This window comes from Schistocerca americana, chromosome 3, assembly GCF_021461395.2.
Source record: "Schistocerca americana isolate TAMUIC-IGC-003095 chromosome 3, iqSchAmer2.1, whole genome shotgun sequence".
NCBI classification, from domain to species: domain Eukaryota; kingdom Metazoa; phylum Arthropoda; class Insecta; order Orthoptera; family Acrididae; genus Schistocerca; species Schistocerca americana.
In genome coordinates, this window is record NC_060121.1 from 188,865,000 (window position 1) to 188,885,835 (window position 20,836).

A 20,836-nucleotide genomic window follows, 5' to 3' on the forward strand; every position below is an offset into this window, starting at 1 on the left:
CACTGTATGGTAGTGAGACATGGACAGAGGGAAAGCCGGAACACAAAAGAACAGAAGCATTTGAAACGTGATGCTACAGAAGAATGTTGAAAATTAGCTGAACTGATAAGGTATGGGATGAGGAGGTTCCCCGCAGAGTCGTCGAAGAAAGGAATATATGGAAAACAATGGCAAGGAGAAGGGATAGGATGAGAGGACCTGTTACGACATCTGGGAATAACTTCCACAGTACTAGAGGGAATTGTAGAGGGTAAAAACTGTAGAGGAAGGCGTGACTGGGATACAACCAGAGGATAATTGAGGGCGGAGTTTGCAAGTGCTAATCTAAGGTGAAGTGGTTGTCACACGAAAGGAATTCTTGGCGGGCTACATCAAATCGGTCAAAAGACCAATGGTAAAAAAAAAAAAGAAAAAAAATGTTTATTCACATTCAGTCAAAAGACCAATGGTAAAAAAAAAAAAAAAGAAAAAAAATGTTTATTCACATTCAGTGTCAACTGCCAATCCCTGCACCATTCATTAATTCTGTGCACGTCTTCCAGCATTTCGCTATAGTCTTATGGTCTTGCTACCTTGTTAACCGCATCGTCTGCAAGCACGGTCATGGAGAATGTACGACCGACACACCATTGTTTCGCAGTGAGCCGTAGACTGTGAGAAATCCGAAACAGAAGAGAATACAAGCGTTTCAGATGTGGTGCTACAGATGAATGTTGAAAATTAGATGGACTCATAAGGTAAGAAATGAGGAGATCTTCTGCAGAATCGTCGAAGAAAGGAATATATGGAAAACAATGGAAAAGGGACAGGGTGAAAGAACATCTGTTAAGAAATTAAGGAATAGCCTTCATGGTACTGGCAACGGCCTTGCCATGGTGAATACACCGGTTCCCGTCAGATCACCGAAGTTAAGCACTGTCGGGCGTGGCCGGCACCTGGATGGGTGACCGTCCGGGCCGCCATGCGCTGTTGACATTTTTTGGGGTGCACTCAGCCTCGTGATGCCAATTAAGGAGCTACTCGACCGAACAGTAGCGGCCTCGGTCAAAGAAAACCGTCATAACGACTGGGAGAGCAGAGTGCTGACCACACGCCCCTCCTATCCGCATCCTCAACTGAGGATGACTCGGCGGTCGGCTGGTCCCGGTGGACCACTTGTGGCCTGATGACGGAGTGCTGCTGCTGCTTCGTGGTACTAGAGGGAGTCGTGGACGATAAAAACTGAAGAGGAAGACGAGACTGAAATAACTGAGATACAGCGAGCAGATAATTGACTACAGAGATGTGCAGGTCTTCCAGCATTTCGCTATTAAGGCGTCGCTACGTTGTTAACCGCAACACCTGCAAACAGCCTCAAGTATCTACTAGATCATTTGCGTATGTTGTAAAGATCAGCGGATCAGCGTCACGTGAACATAAGAGCCCTTTAGACGGACAATCAAAGGGCCTCTGTGCTCAGTCACGTCACCCTTGAAGGCGAGTCTCGACAACCACGTTGCCTCACTGAGTTACTCCCAATCAGGTGAGTCCGCCAACGCAGCCCGCATCCGGGTGCAGGGAAGAGTAACGTCTCACTTGTCTTAGCTGGACGTAACAGGACCAGTTTCCTTGTTAAATCACTGGCACACTGCCAGGTTGTCATAGACCGTGCAGTGGTTAGATCGACCACATCAGCTTTCCATTTCTGGCCATCACGGCGCCGTTGTCTGACAAGAACAGTTGCTCGACATAATTCTGCACTGATATCAGGGGAGGGGCAGAACTAGTAGCGGCGTACTTCTCCGGTAGCCAGTTTCATCACGGCGGCCCACGCTCCGTCAGAACTAATCGCCGCGTGGCGGAATTTACGGCCGGTGTTTTACAGCCTCCGCTGTCTCCGGCACTGGAGGACAGGAAAGCGCTGCAGTTCATATTCATGAGCGCGGTAGCGCCTCCGTCTGTTTTCACCTGGACGGCCGTGAAGCCTAAATGCCGCCACCTGCGGGATTATTTCCCAATTAATAAACATGTGCCGAGGCGTAAGCGGCCGGCTGGGGCAGTCGGTGATGAGGAGAAACCGACAGTTAATAACTGGTCTGGGGAGCGTCAGAATACCAGGTCGCCTACTGGACCTACCAGATAAGCAGATAGACGGGATCACGACGCAGAGATGTTCTGGACCGACTGCCACGCCTGATCCAGATCAACATAGCTGTCTGGCAAGACCTTTCTGGAAGTAGTTATATAGTAGGTCGCTGGAGCAACGAAATGTATCTAGCGACTGGAAGAAAAACGCTGCTTAATCCTATTTTCAACAAGACAACTGCACTTTATTAGAGCCCTATATAACTGACGTCACTTTGTTATACAACTGTTGTAGGCTGAAATATTACGACATTTTTGGAAAAATAAATCTCCTTTATAAAAATCAGCCAAGTGCCAACAGGACTCACGCACTGAGGGTTCTGCACCAACTTCCAAGACCGTATCAAACTCCCTACAGTAGTTCTATAGAATAGCTCGGACATACAAAAAGAGGACAGAAGAGTCTTCAAAAAAAAAAAAAAAAAAAAAAAAAAAAATGGTCAAATGGCTCTGAGCACTATCGGACTTAACAACTGAGGTCAAGGCAGGATTCGAACCTGCGACCTTAGCAGCAGCGCGGTTCCGGACTGAAGCGCCTAGAATCGCTCGGCCACAGCGACTGGCCGAGAAGGCTCTTCAATTTATATATGGAGTTATAGAAGACTTAATAAAATATTTTTTTTTACTTACTAAAACATGACTGCAACTTACATTTTATGTTCGCATCCAGTAATCTTCGTCTATTATGCTTTTGAGGGATGATTAATTCAATGGTTCAAATGGCTCTGAACACTATGGGACTCAACTGCTGAGGTCATTAGTCCCCTAGAACTTAGAACTAGTTAAACCTAACTAACCTAAGGACATCACAAACATCCATGCCCGAGGCAGGATTCGAACCTGCGACCGTAGCGGTCTTGCGGTTCCAGACTGCAGCGCCTTTAACCGCACGGCCACTTCGGCCGGCGATTAATTCAATGTACACTATGTGGTCAAAAGTATCCGGACACCCCCCAAAACACACGTTTTTCATATTAGGCGCAGTATGCTGCCACCTACTGCCACGTACTCCATATAAGCGAACTCAGTAGTCATTAGATCTCGTGAGAGAGCAGAATGATGGCTGTGTGTGATGTCCCTAGGTCGTGTTGCTGTATCTTAACCATGGACCTAGAAGACGGAGACGCCCCGTCCCCGCCGCAGCCGCAGTGGTCCACAACCCCACGACGACTACCGCAGTCGACTTCACCCCTCCGTCGCCCCACACCTAACCCAGGGTTATTGTGCGGATCGGTCCCTGGTGGACATCCCCCCCCCCCCCCCCCGTCGTGATCCCGTGGTAGAGTAATGGTGGTGTACGCGTACTTGGAGAATTTGTTTGTGTGGTGTCACCGCCAGAAACCACACTTGCTAGGTGGTAGCCTTTAAATCGGCCGCGGTCCGTTAGTATACGTCGGACCCGCGTGTCGCCACTATCTGTGATTGCTGACCGAGCGCCGCCACACGCCAGGTCTAGAGAGACTTCCTAGCACTCGCCCAGTTGTACAGCCGACTTTGCTAGCGATGGTTCACTGACAAAATACGCTCTCATTTGCCGAGACGATAGTTAGCATAGCCTTCAGCTACGTCATTTGCTACGACCTAGCAAGGCGCCATTATCAGTTGCTATTGATATTGTAAAGAATGTACAGACAAGAGCTACGTTCAACATTAATGGATTATAATTAAGTATTCCACCAGCTACATCCTTTTTTTCTAGTCAAACTTCCTTGTCCTGTTCCAGACCTCACGCCAGCCTGCATGAGCTAAAACGCGTACCTTTCGGCTTCCTCTTACATTAGTGGGTTGGCCCTCTTGCCAATCCACAACATTTTGGCGACGAGGTTTTCTGCGTTCTTATTGATATTGCCCTGATTTACTTGTGTAATGGCTTCGCCACAATCTCCAGATGTACTGTCCGAATTTTATCGCTTGCAGAATCAGCAGACGCAGGCCTTTCTGGATGCCCTTGGACAGCTTGTCCAGGGTCAACGTGCGATGCAAAACGATGCGGCAGCTGCCGCTCCACCGATACCGCAGCCACAACATGCTGTTGCACCAACTTTTCGTCCTTTTGATGCTGCACTGGAAAGCTGGACGGAGTGGTCACGCCAATTTGGATTCCATCTCGCCGCCTACAGAATTCAAGGTAATGAGCGGCAGCCTTTTCTCTTTTCCTCCGTAGACATCTAAACGTACCGTGTGATAGTGAAATTATTTCCCCGACACGATGTAGCATCTCTGTCCTACGACGAAATTTTGTCTGCATTAGATGCATATTTCAAACAATCAGTCAATGTAGTTGCAAAAAGGTATACCTTCTTTCGTACAAAACATACGGCCGGTCAAATTAATCGGGAGTGGGTTGCAACTTTGCAAAGCCTTACTAGGGATTGTGCTATTGAGTGTCAATGTGGAGTCCCTTATTCAGATACTATGGTACGTGATGCAATTGCACAGAACGTTTCTGACGTTCGTATAAGGGAACAGATTTTGAAACTAGTCAGTCCCTCCCTTCAACAAGTGATGGACATAATGGATCGGCAGGACACACTTGACTTTGCTCAGGAATCATTTCAAACTTCGCCACCCGTGTGTCAGGTTAACCGGCCCGCCGGGCGCTGCACAGAACAGTAAACAGTCCTAGCGCCCGCCCGCGCAACGGCTGCCAGGCTCTCAGCCACATGTGCCGTGCAGGCATGCAAATGCAGTGATAATATCATACCCGCGGTGTGCTACTAGACATTCGTGCGAGAATTGCCCGTCACGCCAAGCTATTTGCTTTTTCTGTAAAGGACATGTTCAAAGTGTTTGCCAGAAAAAACTCAGATCGGACACTCGCAACCATTCCAGGCCCTTTGCTTCGCGCCGGAATCGGAATTGAACCAAGGATACTCAGGCTCGCGAAACTTCGCCCATGGAAATTCATGTAGTTCATTCCACTCCGCCCAGTGCCACTCTCTCTAACAGTGACTGTGTTCGTCCCACAAATAGAGTGCGTTGACATTGACGGAAATCCCGTCATGTCACAAGTGATTTTGTACCAGTGTCAGTTCACGTTGCACGAGACACTTGCTCTTGTCGTCAGCAGGACAATAAACTTTTTGTCGACTTGGACATTAACGGCACAGTGATACCATTCCAGCTCGATACCGGAGCTGCAGTTTCACTGATCAATCACGACACGTACAAACAGCTGGGCACACCTCCGTTGCGTGCCGCAAATGTTAAGCTAACTGCATATTCAGGTCACGGGCTCCCTGTGTTAGGACAGTGCAGCCTTCTTGCAACATACAAAGGACAAACAAAACTTGTGTCATTGTACGTCTTTCGTTCTTCTTCTGCAGTGAACTTGTTTGGTTTCAATTTATTTCAGTTGTTTAACTTGTCTATAGTCAATCAGGTCCAATCAGTGAACCAGACTGTGCCTTCAGACAGTGTTTCTCATCTATGTGAAGAGTTTGCAGACATTTTTGCACCGGGCCTTGGTTGCGTTAAGAACTATAAAGCACATTTGGAACTGAAAGTAAACATGCAACCGAAATTTTTCCGAGCGCACAATGTTCCCCATGCCTTGCGTGATGAGGTCGCAAGAACATTAAACGATTTGGAATCACAAGGTGTGATTGAACGCGTGCAGGATTCTCTTTGGGCATCATCCTTAGTAATTTTGCCAAAACCTTTTGGAAATTTGAGACTTTGTGTGGACTTCAAGGCAACAGTGAATCCACAACTAGTGATTGCAACTTTACCGCGCCTGGAAGATCTTTTGACAAACTGTGCCCGGGTAAATATTTTTCGAAGTTGGACCTAGCAGATGCGTTCTTGCAAATACCGGTGGACGAAGACTCCCAGCGCATTTTGGTGGTTAACACGCATCTTGGTTTGTATCGATTCAAACGACTGCCATTCGGGGGTGCATCCGCCCCTGCATTGTTTCAGCAATATCTGCAAACTGTTTGTGCGTCGGTCCCTACTGCAGCAAACTATCTGGATGATATTGTGATCTCCAGAAAGACGGAAGAAGAACATATAGCCAATCTCAGAACATTATTTCAGGTCTTGCGACAAAATGGTCTTCGCTTGCGGAAGGACAAATGTGTGTTTTTTGCTCAGGACTTACCCTACCTGGGACATGTACTCAATGCCCAAGACATACATCCTAGTCCCGAGCACCTCCGTGCCATGCTAGACTTGCCTTCGCTGCGGAATTTGAAGCAGCTACAGAGTGTGCTGGGAAAAATCAATTATTATCATCGCTCTGTGCGCCACACCTCTTCCCTTTCAGCTCCTCTTCCTCGCTTACGCCGTAAAGGTGTTCCGTTCGTCTGGACGACGGAATGCGAACGCGCCTTTCGCCAGTTGAAATCGGCGTTGCTTTCTCATACTTGCCTTACGCCATTCGATCCTCGGAAGCCCCTTTTGTTGATGGTGGATGCATCGGATTTCGGGATCGGTGCTGTGCTTGTGCACAAAGATGGTTCGCACGATCGCCCTATTGCCTTTGCGTCCAAATTGCTCTCGTGTGCGCAAAGAAATTATTCACAGATCGAGAAAGAAGCATTGGCTCTCGTATTGGGTGTTACAAAGTTTCATGATTTCTTGTATGGTCGTCACTTTACCATCATCACAGACCACAAACCTTTGACATCGCTTTTTCATCCGAACAAGCCTGTACCTCTACGTACAGCACCAAAATTCATTCGCAGGTCTATTTTCCTCTCGCAGTACCGCTACGATATCTTGTATCGGTCCACTGCTAAGCACGGAAACGCCGATGCGTTGTCCTGTTTGCCTGTTGCTGAGGATAGAGCATTCGATTCCTCCGAACTTGCTTGCATGTTCCTTGATGCGGAAACCGATGACGTGGTCGAATCGTTTCCGATTGATTTTCGTCGTGTAGCTACAGTCAAAGCCGCTGACCCTGTCCTTGCTACCGTTCTGCGTTTTGTTGCTACGCAATGGCCCTTGCCAAGGTCACGGATCGGGGATCCGTTGGTTCGCCGATTTTTTGCTCACAAGGAGAAACTTTTTGTACGACGTGGTGTTTTGCTGTTGCGTTCTGATAATGATCAGTCCAGGGTTGTGGTCCCACGTTCGTTACAGTCCTCTGTCTTACAGCTTCTCCACCAAGGACATTGGGGTATAGTGAGAACGACATAACTTGCTCGTCAACACTGTACTTGGTTCGGAATCGACGCTGCGATTACGAATATGTGCTCTTCTTGAATGGCGTGTGCCGAACAACAATCCGCACCACCGCGGAAATTCTTTGCATGGCCAAAAGCCACTTCCCCTTGGCAACGCTTACACATCGATTTTGCTGGTCCATTCTGGAATGCTCGATGGTTGGTTGTGGTAGATTCATTCAGTAATTTTCCTTTTGTTGTCCGGATGTCTTCCACGACGTCATCTGTCACCATCCAAGCGTTATCTGCTATCTTTTGCATTGAAGGTGTGCCACAGACTATTGTTTCCGACTATGGCCCACAATTCATGTCCGCAGAATTTCAGTCACTCTGCAAGGCCAATGGTATTCAACATCTGACGTCCGCGCCGTTTTCGCCACAGTCAAACGGTGCCGCTGAACGATCGGTCAGGACTTTCAAGTCACAGATGTTGAAGTTGAAAGAGTCGCATTCTCGGGAGGACGCGTTGTTGATCTTTTTGTCCTCGTATCGCTCTCAGCCCCGAGATGGTCGCTCGCCGGCTGAGTTGCTCCATGGTCGTCCTCATCGAAACTTGATGTCTTTGCTGCATCCGCCGCATCAGGTTCCTGTGCAGCGGCAGACGCCTGCTTTTGCTCCAGGCGACGTTGTCTACTATCGTCACTATCGAGGTTCACGGCGTTGGCTCGAAGGGCGCATTCTTCGCTGCCTCGGCCGCGCTATGTATCTGGTTTTGGGGGCCTCTGGTGAGGTGCGCCGGCATCACAACCAGCTGCGCCTCTGTCGTTGCATGGGATCTGCCGCTCGCCGTCTGCTTTCAGCGACGGTGCCGTCCGGTCAGCGCTCTGGGGACCTATCTACTGGCTCGCCTCAGCCCCAGGTGTTACCGACGCTGCCTTCCGTTTTGCCCCATGGCGACGCGCCGCCACCGCCGCCTGTTCTCCCGCCGGCGACGCCCGCAGTGGACCCTTCGCTGCAGCCGCCGGGCGCCTCCCTGGGTCACGCGCCGCCCATCGCTTCTCGTGACCAGTTGTCCTCCGACATGGACCTCTTGCCTGCTCCGGACCATATGGCGTCTTCCCCCATCGGGTGCCCCGGCCCGATGGAGGTCGACCGGTCGGCCCCTCCTGTCTCTATGCGGGCGCATACACCGCATGTTGGCGTGCACCCTGGAGCACGTTTTCAGGCGTTTCCTAGCTCCCCTCGGACCGAATTGCAGGGCGCGGGTGGCACAGCCTCACCTGTTTTTAGGCTCCCCACCTCGTCGCATACCTTATAACACAACCGTACGCCGATTTGCGGGGGAGGAATGTGGTGTCACCGCCAGACACCACACTTGCTAGGTGGTAGCCTTTAAATCGGCCGCGGTCCGTTAGTATACGTCGGACCCGCGTGTCGCCACTATCAGTGATTGCAGACCGAGCGCCGCCACACGGCAGGTCTAGAGAGACTTCCTAGCACTCGCCCAGTTGTACAGCCGACTTTGCTAGCGATGGTTCACTGACAAAATACGCTCTCATTTGCCGAGACGATAGTTAGCATAGCCTTCAGCTACGTCATTTGCTACGACCTAACAAGGCGCCATTATCAGTTGCTATTGCTATTGTAAAGAATGTACAGACAAGAGCTATGTTCAACATTAATGGATTAAAATTAAGTATTCCACCAGCTACATCCTTTTTTCCTAGTCTAACTTCCTTGTCCTGTTCCAGACCTCACGCCAGCCTGCGTGATCTAAAACGCGTGCCTTTCGGCTTCCTCTTACATCAGTGGGTTGGCCCTCTTGCCAATCCACAACAGTTTGCGCAGCCCACTTTCGCCGACGCAGATGGAAAACCGCCAAAAAACCTTCCAGAGACTAGCCGGCGCATCGGACCCTCGACACAAGTCCGTCGGGCGCATCGTGCCGGGGACCAGGCGCTCCTTCCCGCTCCAGAAAGCCGTGCGCTAGACCGCTCGGCTAACTGGGCTTGCCTGTCCTTAGGTCAGTTAGGTTTAGGTAGTTCTAAGTCCCTTAGTGCTTAGAGCCATTTGAAGCAGTTTGAGAGCAGAATGGGGCGCTTGCCGAGTTCACGGACTTCGAATGTGGATAGGTGATTGTGTCATACCTCTGTACGCGAGATTTCCACACTCCTAAACTTCACTAAGTCCACTGTTTCTGATGTGATAGTGGAGTGGAAACGTGATGGGATACGTACAGTATCAAAACATACAGGCCGACCTTGTCTGTTGGCTGACAGAGATCGCCGACAATTGAGGAGTGTCGTAATGTGTGATCTATCCAGACCATTGCACAGGAATTCCAAACTACATCAGGATGCACTGCAAGTACTATGACAGTTTGGCAGGAGGTGGGACAACTTGGATTTCATGGTCGAGCGGCTACTGATAAGCGACACAGCACGCCGGTAAATGCCAAACGACGCCTCGCTTGGTGTAAGGAGCATAAACATTGTACGATAGAACAGTGGAAAAACATTGTGTGGAGTGACAAACCACGGTACATAATGTGGCGATCCGACGGCTGAGTGTGGGTATGGCGAATGCGCGGTGTGGGTAGTGCCTACAGTAAAATTCGGAGGCGGTGTGGTCGTGTTTTCCGTAGAGGGGGAAAAATCTGTGGTAATTACTACGGGACCAAACTTCTGAGGTCATCGATCCCTAACCTTACACACTACTTAATCTAACTTAAACTGACTTACGCTAAGGACAACACAAACAGCCATGGCTGTGAGAGGACTCGAACCTCCGACGGGGGGAGCCGCGCGAAACATGACAAGACGCCTGAGGTCACGCGGCTACACAGCGCGGCTCAAGGAGGGGGCTTGCAGCCATTGTTGTTTTGCGTGGAACTATCACAGCACAGGCCTACAATGATGTTTTAGGCACCTTCTTGCTTCCACTCTTGAAGAGTAATTCGGGGATGACGACTGTATTTTTCAGCACGATCGAGCACCTGTTCATAATGCACGGCCTGTGGCGGAGTGTTTACACGACAATAACATCCCTGTAATATACTGGCCTGCACAGAGTCCTGACCTGAATCCTACAGAACACCTTTTTGGATGTTTTGGAACGTCGGCTTCGTGCCAGGCCTCACCGACCGACGTCGATGCCTCTCCTCAGTGCAGCACTCCGTGAAGAAGGGGCTGCCATTCCCCAAGAAACCTTCCAGCAGCTGAATGAACTTATGCCTGCGAGAGTGGAAGCTGTCATCAAGACTAAGGGTGGACGAACACCATATTGAATTCCAGCATTACCGATGGAGGGCGCCACGAACTTGTAAGTCATTTTCAGCCAGGTGTCAGGATACTTTTCATCACATAGTGTATGTTGTAATTTCAAAAAGATATTTTTTATATGATGTGATTACAGTTTAACAATATTCAGATTATTTTTTACTCTACCTGTACAGTGAAACATTGCTTCTTGCCAAATTTCACGATTCTACGTCAACGGGAAGTAGCCTATAGATTTTTATGCATGAGTTTGCGATTGACGAAGTATGTAACAAAAACGGCCGTATTTTTTGATTGAATTAATATAGAAGCTTAAAATTTTTGCACCATCAAGGGACCATAGGCCTTAGTATGTGACATAAATTTCTGTCTGAAACAGCTAACCGTTCCTGTGAGAAAGAGGACTTAGCAGATGGACGAAACACACGAATAAAAATTGAAAAAAAAATATTTTTTCGTACCAGTTTCTGAGAAAGAACGGTTCTTAAAACAGTTGGACAGACAGACAGACGAATGGACAACAAAGCGAACCTATAAGGCTTCCGATTTTACAGACTGAGGTATGGAACCCTAAAAAATGACATGGATTCTGCAAACAAAGACCTTTGAGAAACTCTACTCGCTCTTTTCGTCCATGAGGTTCAGAGCACCATAGCTATCAGACCCCAAATTGATTTCATGTTCAGGACTACAACTGATGCAGTCCCGCACTGTCGTTTATTGAGCAAAATACGGGCTTAGCATCAGACTGGATTTGCAAATGGAGCCGGGACGTCCTCGCTGGCACTTTACTCTTAACGCAACAAATTCGACATATGTATAGGTAATTTCAGTAGCACCCCAAAGAAGTGTGATAGTTATTACTGTTTACAGCTTATACAGGGGAATAAAGTATCTCATGTCTTGAAAGGTGTTAGTACACAACAAAATAATAATAAAGTGTCCAATTAACATAGGAGATTAAATCCACACCTTCAGGGCTATGAACACTTGTTCACTTTCGGTGCTGTGGAACACATCACCTCTCCGCGATTTTGGGGATAAACCAAGAGGACTTTATTTACTGCCAGACAGGGTGACTGGTACAACTGTCTTCAGTTTATGTCCAAGGGTATGCTTTTTCTGCTAGTTCTGCTAGAGGAGGTATCATTCCAACTATGGCTGGAGATGTGATTCATGCATGATGGAGGGCAAGCCCATTTTCTCCGAAATGTTCGAGAATAGCCAGCATGGCTATTAGACTACGGAGTAGTCGGGGAGGTCCAGTACGTTGGTTACCTCTTAATGCCTTGGATATTTGCTTGTGTATACACCAAATTTTTGGCGTATGTAAGACCCATTAATGGCAAAGGTCCCGAGTTCGAGTCTCGGTCGGGCACACAGTTTTAATCTGCGAGGAAGTCCCATTAATGATGCTCAGACACAACAGGAATGCATCTTTAACACTTGCCAGCATGTCCAGGTTCAACCTGGAATTTCTCAAAGAGTTTTTGATTCCCTATGGCGTCATGCAGAAGCACTCCTTACTAGTAGTAGAGCAACAAGGACATGGACCCGCATTGCATTGTTGCCAGATTTATTCAAGATCGCTGAACAAATATGGCGGCCATAGATGTGGCAATGTCACAATGATGTTATGGTGGGAAGTTCAAATTTTGGGGGCAAAATAGGTCAGTAGGGGTACTTCCACTAACAGAACTACCTCCACCTCTCCATCCCTCCCCACTCATCTCCTCCCCTACCCATCTGGAAACTGGAGGGAAGAGGACTCAGTCTGCACTGAGGTACCAGATAGCATGGACGTAAGTCTTTACTTTGTATGCATTGCTCCCATCCCCTCACCTCCCCCATCTGGAATTTGATACGAAAGGGAGTCGGTTTGTGCTGAGTTGCTGGAAAGGATGGACATAAGTCTTTGTTTTGCTTGTATTGTTTATTTAAACAGTTGTCATAGGCAGTATCTCCGTCTAGTGTGTTCACCATCAGGTCCAGAGTCCAACTGACATAGTTCATGACACCGCCACCAGAGGGCGCTGTCATCCCTCCCCTTTCCCCTCCCATGACGTAATCCAAGATGGCGATCTGTGGTAAATGGTGGGAAAAAGAATCAGTGTGCGTCTAGCTGCTGGACTACAAGGGCAGACATAAATACTGTATTCAATGGACGAGATGTCTGTGCTGGAGAAGGAGGAGTATATCAGCATCTGAGGACTGTGTTGTTAGTCTTGATAATTGGTGAAGACGAATATGGGCTAAAATATGCTTCGTAACTCATTCTTACAAATGCATGTGCTGTAAATGTAGATCATTTGATAAAAAACCTGTAGCATTGATATTAGGTGAAGATGAATACGGGCTAAGCTTTGCTTGGCAACTCAAACTGATAAACGCATGTGCTGTAAAAATGTAGATCATTCAATAAAAGCCCAGTCTTCCGAAGCGCAAGAGGAGACACATTCATCCACTCCAGCACGCACCCTCTTCCAACAGGCCCAGACTGGAATACCTGCCAGAAGTCTCCACGTAGGCTAATGCCACAGCCTGGGATCGTGCCAGCTCACGGCATGGTCAGGCGGTAGCTGCTAATCACTTCCTGTCACATTGGAAATACCAATGGCTTCCTCTTCCTCTCTACCCCTGATACAAAGATACTCTTTGCCATTGAACACGAACTGCTTCACGAGTTCTTATATCTTGTGTTGCCCTATACTGTCTCATCTGTAACTTGGAGATATAACAGGAGTTAAATGTAGCTCTGTACAAAGAGGAAGAGAGAGAAAGGTAGAGAGAGAGAGCGAGAAAGAGAGCTTTTCAGATGAGACGAGAATATTTACACAGTTACACGTTTTACTCTGAGGAATAAAATGAGCACCACACTTGAACACAGAGTCTACAGGAAGAAAGTAGCGACATAATTATGAAACGGTTCCAAAGACACTTCGCTCACTTTTGTGGGAAGTACACTTGTATTTCAGCGTGAACTGCTTCAGGAGTTACTAAATTGAACTAAGTAAGTCTGTATATACACTTCCAAAATATCGATGCTACACTCTAATATGGACTACAGAAAGATCGTGGCCCAATTTCAAAACTCCCTGAGACACTTCACTCGCATTTGTGCGAAACAGATCCCGAAAGTCGTATCAGCTGCAATATCTGATTTTACACGTCAAAACTACGATATTCGGAAGTCGAAATAAATACATCTATAACGCTAAAAATAGGACACTCAGCACTTTTAGAGTTTTAGCTGCATTTTTGAAGGCACTGCCAGAGAGAGAGAGAGAGAGAGAGAAACATTCTGAGTCCTACAGCTGCCTAAGCGAGTGGGCTTAGTTTATATTTGCTGCTGCTGGAGTCAGGGACATTAATTTTTCGTTACTTCTCGAAGCATTGTCTAAGCACAGACGGGAAAATTAGAACAATTACGCAAACAGAATACGAAGCACTGTCCTACAGATAATAAAAATGGTTGGAATTTTTTGCGAATTTTTTTGCCCCTCAGCAACTGGACTAGAGATGCCCTAAAGTAACAATGGCAGCTTCCTGCCAGAGACGCATGGTCTGCTTGAACTTGTCTTAAACACTCGAACAAAGGAGACATCACGTTACTCTCTGAACTTTCCGTAAATACTTTGCTCCCATCTTGTTCGAACTAGTCTGTAGAGGCTCCTGTGCCCCACATAAAGGATGTCTTGTGAATAAATGGAGCATTCTGATTGGCTTTTACTGAATTTACCGGCCAAACAGATGCTGCTGCCAGTGTGGGAGCATTGGCCGTCATTTTCTGCAGCAGGGACTTTCTGTGGTAAAAGTATTTTTGACAGATCACCTTATTCCACTGACAGTTAAACCCTTCCTCAGTCACTCTGCTATACTACTATCGAGGAAGGATTAAATTTTTCAGTGTGAAACCGATCTCTAACCAAGCTACACTCCTGGAAATTGAAATAAGAACACCGTGAATTCATTGTCCCAGGAAGGGGAAACTTTATTGACACATTCCTGGGGTCAGATACATCACATGATCACACTGACAGAACCACAGGCACATAGATACAGGCAACAGAGCATGCACAATGTCGGCACTAGTACAGTGTATATCCACCTTTCGCAGCAATGCAGGCTGCTATTCTCCCATGGAGACGATCGTAGAGATGCTGAATGTAGTCCTGTGGAACGGCTTGCCATGCCATTTCCACCTGGCGCCTCAGTTGGACCAGCGTTCGTGCTGGACGTGCAGACCGCGTGAGACGCCGCTTCATCCAGTCCCAAACATGCTCAATGGGGGACAGATCCGGAGATCTTGCTGGCCAGGGTAGTTGACTTACACCTTCTAGAGCACATTGGGTGGCACGGGATACATGCGGACGTGCATTGTCCTGTTGGAACAGCAAGTTCCCTTGCCGGTCTAGGAATGGTAGAACGATGGGTTCGATGACGGTTTGGATGTACCGTGCACTATTCAGTGTCCCCTCGACGATCACCAGTGGTGTACGGCCAGTGTAGGAGATCGCTCCCCACACCATGATGCCGGGTGTTGGCCCTGTGTGGTGTACGGCCAGTGTAGGAGATCGCTCCCCACACCATGATGCCGGGTGTTGGCCCTGTGTGCCTCGGTCGTATGCAGTCCTGATTGTGGCGCTCACCTGCACGGCGCCAAACACGCATACGACCATCATTGGCACCAAGGCAGAAGCGACTCTCATCGCTGAAGACGACACGTCTCCATTCGTCCCTCCATTCACGCCTGTCGCGACACCACTGGAGGCGGGCTGCACGATGTTGGGGCGTGAGCGGAAGACGGCCTAACGGTGTGCGGGACCGTAGCCCAGCTTCATGGAGACGGTTGCGAATGGTCCTCGCCGATACCCCAAGAGCAACAGTGTCCCTAATTTGCTGGGAAGTGGCGGTGCGGTCCCCTACGGCACTGCGTAGGATCCTACGGTCTTGGCGTACATCCGTGCGTCGCTGCGGTCCGGTCCCAGGTCGACGGGCACGTGCACCTTCCGCCGACCACTGGCGACAACATCGATGTACTGTGGAGACCTCACGCCCCACGTGTTGAGCAATTCGGCGGTACGTCCACCGGGCCTCCCGCATGCCCACTATACGCCCTCGCTCAAAGTCCGTCAACTGCACATACGGTTCAGTCCACGCTGTCGCTGCATGCTACCAGTGTTAAAGACTGCGATGGAGCTCCGTATGCCACGGCAAACTGGCTGACACTGACGGCGGCGGTGCACAAATGCTGCGCAGCTAGCGCCATTCGACGGCCAACACCGCGGTTCCTGGTGTGTCCGCTGTGCCGTGCGTGTGATCATTGCTTGTACAGCCCTCTCGCAGTGTCCGGAGCAAGTATGGTGGGTCTGACACACCGGTGTCAATGTGTTCTTTTTTCCATTTCCAGGAGTGTATATCAGCACATACCATATTGATGTAGCAAACACTCAATTCATATCCTGCACCATACAAAATCATCACTTCTGCTTCCTGCATATAGCTATCGACTACCAGACACTCGTACATTTACCACGAGGACAGACAGATTCCTAAAAATAACATAAGCACATGCATCGTTTATACTCCTTGCAGCAGTACAATTTCCCATGAGTTCAGTCGGTCTTCCACCGCAGCCATTGGTCACAAGGTAACTGACCTCCCACCTCCATTAGCCGCCCTGAAGCACGATGACGGCACCTCCACTGACATTGCTCACTCTATGGACTGTTGAACAAAGGCTGGGCCGACTCACCTCTGCACAAAGACTTTAGTGTTTCAGACTCGTATGTGATTCCTTTCTTCAACCAACCCCAAACTCTGGGATTACAGGAACAAAAGTATTTTCACAAGGTTTGCCGGAATATCACACCATGTACGCGATAGTTCTCGATATCAAGCACATAGCACTATGATGCCGATCGTTTCCACAGTATAATTCCGACGATAAAGAAGCCGGCCGAAGTGGCTGTGCGGTTAAAGGCGCTGCAGTCTGGAACCGCAAGACCGCTATGGTCGCAGGTTCGAATCCTGCCTCGGGCATGGACGTTTGTGATGTCCTTAGGTTAGTTAGGTTTAACTAGTTCTAAGTTCTAGGGGACTAATGACCTCAGCAGTTGAGTCCCATAGAGCTCAGAGCCATTTTTGAAGATAAGGACGAAATTATGTTTCTAGAAACCCGAAACCTTAGTAAGGTGCAGCTTTGTGGAATGTGCTGCAAACCACTGCATAACTAGAAATTCATCTCGTCTTTGAAGATCTTTACGTGATAACTCTAAAAAGAAAATAGAGGAAACTTCTAATTCCACTTGCAAATACCCGTGTCAATGATATAACAGATTCCAAATCACCCTTCTATGTTAAAAAGTCAACTAAGGTGTGCCTCATGTCTAGAAAACCAGAAAAACTTTCTTCACCCATCCTCCACCATATAGATGCACACAACGCAGCCCGCTGTGGTGGCCGAGCGGTTCGAGGCGCTACAGTCAGGAACCGTGGGACCGCTACGGTCGCAGGTTCGAATCCTTTCTCGGGCATAGATGTGTGTGATGTCCTTAGTTTAGTTAGGTTTAAGTAGTTCTAAGTTCTAGGGGACTGATGTGCTCAGAAGTCCCATAGTGCTCATAGCCATTTTAGCCACTCAACACACACCACAATCGGTTTTCTCTCAACTAAATAAACACATGCACCGTGCAGAAGCAGTGAACCGAACAATTTACAAGGGAGGTAATAATGGTCCAGTGCAAACACACGTCTATATTGAATCATCTCGAATTTCCGTGGAGAACACATGTGATCACAAAGGCTGCCCATCACATTAGTTCGCTATTCAGCAGTCTACGCGGCGACATTGTGAGGTCTTCTACATTGCTGTACTCCAGCCGGCCTTTCCATTCGTACAGCTCCCACCGTAAGGCAGAAACGTTAATCTTTCCCACCAGAGGCCACCGCTGCGACGCACTCCCGGCACACCAGGCAGAATAGTCCTAGGAAACCGGCCACATATATTTTATCACTGTACTTACAGTTACATTTTACCATTGCCGCCTCATTTGGAAAACATTCGGGAAAGAGCGAAGTATCGTAAATACCCCCCCTGATAACTGTGGCTATGTACCAATCTTATGACTGGACATAATTTTCCAAGAAAAAATAAATCTTATATTCCCTATGTTCCTATCGCAGTTTCCTACGTCATAACCATACCTTCCTTACGACAGGACATACTCGTTTTCTTTGCACATGTCAAACACACACGTACTTTATATGGCTGTTGCTCACATCGAATCTATCACGCATCTCCTGCTACTAAGTATAATACTTTGCCAGTAACTGAATCCTGGTAATACGAAAGAATATTTAGCGAGAATGCGCGACAGATGCACAAGTCTCATTTGCTTTTCTTGCAAGTGATACGATTGTGTCTTAGGAAGAGAGACGTAATCGTATTACAAGCCACCAGATGTTAAAAACACAAGTGTAACAGCTATGATACTTTCACAATTTGTTTTGGTTCTACAGGCACACCCAAGTCCAATAATGATATCGATGTTAAAAACAATACAAGCTTTATAACTCGAGGTATGGTATTGCTTCCGAATGAAGTGGATTTCCACATAAATATATATGGTGAACGTGGGTTGCATATTAACTGACCGAAAGAGCAGGTACACGTCGCTGGAGGTGTAGGCTCGTAATAAAATCAGCGAATTTAGAAAGTCATTTAGCTTTGGAACGTAGTCTGATGATGGTATTTGAACTCACTCACGCCATCGCTAGATATTTATCCAATATCTGTAACGTATTCTATCCCAATGCCATGTCACAAGTGCTATATGTCTACTGGTTTATAGATGATGGTTGATTGAGAATGATGACATAAGGTAGATGGTGTGCTATGTTATAAATTACTTTAAAAAATGCAATGTTAGATTGAGGTCGTAAGAAATATACACTAGCTTTTCAGATATATACTATTACACTCTCTGGTAGAAGTGCTGTCTGCGGTTTGAAATCAAGTCTTTCCATTCAGTCACATATCTGTGTAGGATTACATGCGGTCGTCTTTTAATGATTGTAGCCACTAGTGTATCATATTCATGGCACTCTCCTATCTCAGAACAATGCATCACTTTCTAACCTATCTGCTACAGTAAAATTCCAACATCATTTTAGACAGGCCCTATGCATGCTGTAACTATTCTTCAGACTCTGTCCATCCCTGCAGCTCTCTGCGTGTGATCTTTTCAATTTAAATTGGAACTGAGCAGAAGTTGGAGAGCACTATATCTACCACTTCCTGTGAACTGTACAGAAACAGTGTGATCTGAGCTAATGCGACAGGACCATGTTTTGACCACTCAGTGGAAATAGGAACTTGTTGTCGTAGCTTTTACAGCCATGTACGATGTGTAAAATCGGCGCCAAACGAAACCTCCTCCTGCAACATGTGGTAGTACAAACGACAGTACAGACAGTTATGGAAACTGATAGTAGGACGAGGATTTTGCTACTGCATTGCGATGCATCTCCAAACTACATACAGGTAGTGCAGTCCAAAGGAGATCTGGGTCACTCAGGGTACATCCACGTCTGTCACCCAAACGTTCTCTCTATCCTGCACCAACCAACGGAATAAAAAACTATGAACTATAACTCTCCACTAACTTCGCTCAAGAGAAATACCGTGTATGTGCAGCCATCGAGCATATGTGCTGACTCCCATTAAATATACTGATATTGATCCACTCAGTCAGCTGCACAGACGAGCGTAAAGTGTCATCGCCTGTAGTGTAGGAGGGGGATCATATCCTACAGACTACACTATCGGTCGCAAGAGAAGGCCCCTGTGTCATTGTTTGAAACTTTACTTTTCTGCGGTTTCATGTCCAAGCAGCATACGACACAGCTTTGTACATAGCCGTACAGTTTGTTTTTTTCCACCACGACTTCGAGATCTGTGTCAGGTTCTAGAGTAACACGTTGGAATCCTTTGGCTCTCACAGAAATTTAGACATCCCCTGGCGTAAGTTTTGTTGTTGCTGTTGCTCCCACAACACACATTATATCATTTTAAATAACAGACAGTCACAACATAATAGAACTGGATGAGATTTGTGGCGTTGTGAAACCTTTCCAAACAGCTGTCCAAAAGTGATTCACAGCCGCTACATTTAAACTCATCTTTCTCAGTGACGGGATTGCTGATGGGTCGGTGTTCTGTTTCGATTTACTCTTTGTATTGTGGTAATGTACGCAATCACTGTTTCGGTGCCAGACATCCCCGCAAGCTGTTGCCTCTCCACCATGACTCTCTCCATCTCAAACAAATAATTATGTCGTAATCAACAGCATACTAGTAGATGGATGGGATGGAAAAGACACCATGGATGTACAGTAATAATAACCATCACAGTTGATACTGAAATCAATATTTGCCATTTTACTGTAATTTCAACATTGACCAATGACGTGGGAGCATGAGTCCCAGTTTCTGTATCATCACTAAACCGCCCCTCCTCTACTTTGGTGGTACCATTGCGAATGTAGATAGATGACTGTGCAGTCCGTCCATTCATTGTTAATTCTCGAACATATATATCATCAAGCAGTACGAGACATACTTCTGACACCTCGAGCTTAGTGCATAATTTACGATCTATCTCTATGAGGATGGGAGTTACTTGGCATTCTCACATTCTTAGGATAAAGTTAGAGACTGTAAGATCCCCTCACACTGTCTTTGAGCAACCCTTCCTTCAGCTGACCAGAAGTAGACCACTACATTCTGCACCTTGTGAAGGAATAGAGCGAGCCACGTCCATAACTGCTGTTCCATATCAATCTTGTTCATGGTACCCACACAAGCGAACAAGATTTCCCCAGATTCACATATGCTGAGGAGGTTAGAACCCCATATCAGTGTATAGTAGTAGATATGAGAGTTTTGTGATGTAATTGCAGACAGTTAAGAGAAAGAAGACACAGTGGTTTTTATGCATGATGGAACTCCAGACAGACAGAGTTTGAAGCAGTTTACATAAATCAACAGAGATATCAAATCTAAATATTGTTACAGTGTCTGGGATCAGCACCAAGAAGATATTGGTAAGGGAGAACATAAACACATGCACCCCTAAGCTACACGGTTCTGCACTTAAAATATGCCATAATGTTAGAGCGGTCCAGTTTCCGACCTATTAGCCATGTGGTATGCAACGCTGTTACCACCCCACTGTAGGTAATATATTTCTAGTGCATGATACACATTCTCCTTGTAGGTTTCTCTTCATTGAATTATGTTGACAAAACATCAAAGACAGCAGT

The 20,836-nt window shown here is 47.2% G+C and overlaps 1 pseudogene; it reads left to right on the forward strand.

Moving 5' to 3' along the window:
• Positions 1-857: 857 nt before the first annotated feature.
• LOC124607973 lies at positions 858-975 on the forward strand (annotated as a pseudogene).
• Positions 976-20,836: the final 19,861 nt, after the last annotated feature.